We start from the raw sequence: 5,505 nt of genomic DNA on the forward strand, positions 1-5,505 counted from the left end.
GGCAGTTGTAAAAAAATCAAATGGCCCCCAATATTCCAGGATATTCTGCATCCTATTCCGCAACATTCGAGAGTGTTCTGGAATATTCCACAATGATCTAGGATGTTCTCGAACATTTGAAGACATTCCAGAATGTTCTGAAATGCTGTGGAATGCTCTCGAATACTCTCGAATGTTCTGGACTGTTCTAGAAATGTCTAGCCTCCGAGACCCGAGACACCACACCAGGTACAAATTTTTGTAGGTATATATTTCACGATATATTCTGAACTTTCGTATATTAAGTTAAGGTTCAAAATTCAAAAACAAAACGACTGCTTCTGGGTCTGGGTCTGGGCGAAACTTTCAGCCCTTATATCTTCAAAATCACACGCTTGAGGTAAAATCGGGCAACTTCTTCGTGGACTGGAGATAGAGGGCTACCACACCATATAACTTCCATGATCGTATCGGGGCTCATTTCTGAGTTTTAGCGGCACGCACATTGTACACTTGCTTTTATTATATATATTCATGATTAGAGCTTATTGGCAATAAAATGACGATACTAGATTACATTGAGGCATAGATAGCAATGTTAGATAAATATAAATTTTGACACTTTTTGAGTTACAAATCATAAAGTTGACTATGCGAAAAAGCCCTTTTTGAAAATATTGTATTTATGTTTTTATAATAAATACGCTCACATTTTTACTATGTAGGTATAGCATGACGCTTCATATATAAGGATTCAAATTCACCAAACACATGCCACAAACAATTAAGCTTTATAAATGTAATAAATTCGTTAATAATCATATTTTATTGAATAAACAAAACAAAAGGTACCTACGCAGCGATCGCGCGAATAGCATTTGATATTTACAACAAAGCTTCATATGTAATCCTAATATAATTTGATTGTTGAAGAAATCTCATAGATTTGGTTGAATTACGTTTGTCGTCTAGGGGCCAGTTTCTCAAAAGTGTGTACAAGCTAGCGGATGTCACTTTTTGACAGCTTTTGTTAAAAAGGGACTTCCACTTGTAGGTATTACACGTTACAAGCTTTTGAGAAACGGGCCAGGACTTTCCGAAAATCAGCCCTGATGAATACTACGAAATCACGCGGCTGGTAGTCACGCCCATCAGGAGGTTTCAACAAGGAAGAGGAAAACCTTAGCTTTACAACTTCAGTGATACTCAAACATTAAAATTATTAAAAACAGGTCACCACGATAATCGATCGTCAACTATTTTAAGCGGACCGTTTTTAAATCTAATCTATCTAATACCTTTAAACGAGCAATTCTTGTTTATTTATTTATATGTATATGTCGGAGCGAGACACCAGAAAGACGTATTGCAGCATTACAGTTCATAGTTAGACGCCTGTAAAAGTCGATTAGCAATGTTTGACTATGTATTATTTGCTTGTAACGAAATAATGAAGCTGCGTAGTGAGTAACGCCACCATCTATTGGCGTATTATTGAACTAAAATGACAGGTAGAAGGCTTTGGAACGTCAAGATGTGTATCTTGAGTGAAGGTAGGCACGAGCAGGCATTTTTGTCGTTATGTTGGTAGACTGGTCAGGCAGGTTTACCAACTTGAATTGGAGGCGGGAGCCGTTGGCTCCGCCGCTGGAACTGGCTTCAGTCTTCTTGATCGGACCGCGCTAGAGATCGGACGTTAGCCAAGCTCGTGCCTAATTCGCTACGTTCCTGAAGGCTTACACCTGAAGGATTATTCTGAAAGCTTATAGATTCTCACGTTGTTTAACCGTTTAGCTAAGTGTTTTATTCCAAGTGTTATTTTGATTTCTTATGTGCCATTAGAAGCTTACTTTTGTAAAATAAAGATTTGAACGGTTTCATGTGATCTTTTTATTTTGATTCAAATAATTTTGGAATAGTGATTGGTCGTTTTGATAATTTAGTACTAAAATATAGTAGGCACTAGTATGGGTAACGAGTCTGAATGTTTATTTCATGCGTTGGTAGCATACCTACTATTTTGGCTGTGAAGTAATACATCTAGGTACTACCCCCACGCGCCCACCGCCATTAGGACCATCCGTCCCCGACATCAGCAAGTGGGATCGATGCGGAGTTTCATGTATTGCTTACACAGCCACCTGGGAGCGTGGTGTATTTCTGGTGACCTACATTCCATAATCTGAACACGTGGTAAGGTAAGCTCACGTGTCTAACCTTGATTGAATGGCGAGTGTAATTCATTGTTATTTGGTGAGAATTATTGTGAAATTGTGAATTATGATTGAGGCAGTCGAGCATAGCGGTAGTTACGTGACGTCATGTCTGGGATCGTTATGTTTCTTTGTAATTAATTTTTGTAATCCATTTAAATCGAAGCGATCTTGAGTTATTTTGATTTGAAATCCATACTGTTAATTAAAACCAAGTATTAGCTATCACGACGTGATATTATTCATCGCTCACTTGTGAATCTACCCTCAATAATTGATTTGAAAATACAAATAATTTTTTAAATCCGTTGAAATCTAAGTGATCTTAAGTTATTTTGATGTGAAATCCATATTGTTAATTAAAATCAAATATTGGCTGTCGCGACGTGATATTATTTCATCGCTCACTTGTGCATCTACCCTCAAAAAATATTTTTTTTCATGAAAATACAATGCACCGTTAGAAATTGATCCTGCTGATTTGCCAATGCATGGATTATGTAATCTTTACCCTGTAACGTTTAGTAATTAATAAAATTGCGACAAATTATTGCTCGTAATGCCGTGATAGATCACAAATAGTGCATACTATGGAAACATGAGCTACGCATATGAAAATTAATGTTACAGTGTCCTGCAGCCAGAGCCGAGCGAACTTGCAGACACCATTACGCCCGTGACACAGAAGCAGCTGTGCATTATCTTCTGTACTGGAGATTTGGAAATAAAAGGACAGGTTTCGTTCTAATTGTTTATTAGTGAATTTTATTTTGAGTGTAATGGCGAAGCACAACAGTCGAACGTAACTAATAAGCTGTCACTTTTCGTATTGGCCCATTTGACCGTGTTACTTATTTTTGGAACATGTGTTTGTTTGTTCATGGAATGAAATAAAAGGTACTCATTGAAGTTTAAATTTTATTCTGAGATTTTTGAAGTCCCGTATACATTGGAAACATGTTTTTTGTGTCTGCTACCTTGCATTTCATAAACCTTTTGAGTTTAGCCTGCATACACGATAAACCTGATACCGTGCAAATGATTTCAGTAACAGCCAGCTATGTTGAACCACATCGTGTCTCTCGCAATCTGCCGCAGAAACGGCAACGGCAAGCGGAAAGGATCAGCCTCCGTGCTTGGGTTGGACCTCACCACCACCACCTTTGACTTGGTCGCGTGCATCATACTTTATTAAGCTGGTGAGCAGTTCCCATTTCGTTGGGATTATTTTGAGATGTTTTACTTCTGCATAGAAGTCTTGAGCGAGTTTCTGTTGTTAAAGCTAAAGAATAAAGCTATTTTTAGTGATTTTGATCAGTAATGTTCAGTTTCAGTTGATCAGTTGACGCTGATAGTACCAATGGTTTCGAGTTCTGAGTTACATGATTTAAAGACCTGTTTTTATTTTCTTTTTTTTTGGAATTCACTGTTAACATTGTTTTGCTTTCGACGGACTGAAAGCTTGTACTTTCGTATGGGCTGAAATCACGCCCGATGGACTGGACAATACCATCATGCTTTCGATGGACTGAAGGCACGCCCGATGGACTGGGCAATACTGTTTTGCTTTTGATGGACTGAAAGTATGCCCGATGGACTGGGTATTGTTTAGTGACCGCATCAGAAGTGCCGGAGCATGTAAGAGGTGCACGTGGTCTGCTTTTTATGTGCAGAATGCTCTTTGCGAGGAGTAGCACTTACGCGGCTGAGATGGTTACTTCTGACGAGGGTCTGGTATCTGCCGAAGGACTGGCAATGCACCGAAGGACTGGTGTTGTTTTGTTAAAAATGAATTCCCGTTTATGTACTGTGTTCATATGAGTAAAATTGGAACTATCAATTCAGAATATTATTTATTTTAAGATGTCTTACAAAAATTTAGATCACATATGACCTTTTTTTTTTAATGCCAGATAATTTCCCCGTAAATTGATATTGACGACAATAGTAGTGATACTGTCGAGCAATGAATTAGAGCTGTTGTGATTTGTGTTTTTGATGTTTGGGATTGTTCTGTTTTCACATAAATTTGAGAGTATCCGCCAGATGGAGGCGATGATTATTGGAGTGTATCCGTTAGATAGCGGCGATGATTACTGATGATTATTTTTATTTAGTCGTTGCTCGATAGACTATTTTTGACTAGAGAAATGAGGATTGTTAAAGTAATTTTGAACAATTATTTTTTTTCTGGTTTGATTGATAACAAAGTTTGATTTTAATAGTAATTTGAGTGAGACCCAAATTGTTGGTCAGGAATGACCGAGCGATGAGATACTGTGCTGTATGTTTTGTTTCAGTATCAAATGCATACACCCACACACGAGGACGTGTGTAGCGCAGGACGGCCGTGTCGGAGCGAGACACCAGAAAGACGTATTGCAGCATTACAGTTCATAGTTAGACGCCTGTAAAAGTCGATTAGCAATGTTTGACTATGTATTATTTGCTTGTAACGAAATAATGAAGCTGCGTAGTGAGTAACGCCACCATCTATTGGCGTATTATTGAACTAAAATGACAGGTAGAAGGCTTTGGAACGTCAAGATGTGTATCTTGAGTGAAGGTAGGCACGAGCAGGCATTTTTGTCGTTATGTTGGTAGACTGGTCAGGCAGGTTTACCAACTTGAATTGGAGGCGGGAGCCGTTGGCTCCGCCGCTGGAACTGGCTTCAGTCTTCTTGATCGGACCGCGCTAGAGATCGGACGTTAGCCAAGCTCGTGCCTAATTCGCTACGTTCCTGAAGGCTTACACCTGAAGGATTATTCTGAAAGCTTATAGATTCTCACGTTGTTTAACCGTTTAGCTAAGTGTTTTATTCCAAGTGTTATTTTGATTTCTTATGTGCCATTAGAAGCTTACTTTTGTAAAATAAAGATTTGAACGGTTTCATGTGATCTTTTTATTTTGATTCAAATAATTTTGGAATAGTGATTGGTCGTTTTGATAATTTAGTACTAAAATATAGTAGGCACTAGTATGGGTAACGAGTCTGAATGTTTATTTCATGCGTTGGTAGCATACCTACTATTTTGGCTGTGAAGTAATACATCTAGGTACTACCCCCACGCGCCCACCGCCATTAGGACCATCCGTCCCCGACATATATATATATATATTTCGGGGATCTCGGAAACGGCTCTAACGATTTCGATGAAATTTGGTATATAGGGGTTTTCGGGGGCGAAAAATCGATCTAGCTAGGTCTTATCTCTGGGAAAACGCGCATTTCCGAGTTATTATATGTTTTCCGAGCGAAGCTCGGTCACCCAGATATTAGTATTAAACTGACTATAATGAGTTAGCTACGCC

The sequence above is a fragment of the Cydia amplana genome, chromosome 15 (genome assembly GCF_948474715.1).
Source record: "Cydia amplana chromosome 15, ilCydAmpl1.1, whole genome shotgun sequence".
NCBI lineage: Eukaryota > Metazoa > Arthropoda > Insecta > Lepidoptera > Tortricidae > Cydia > Cydia amplana.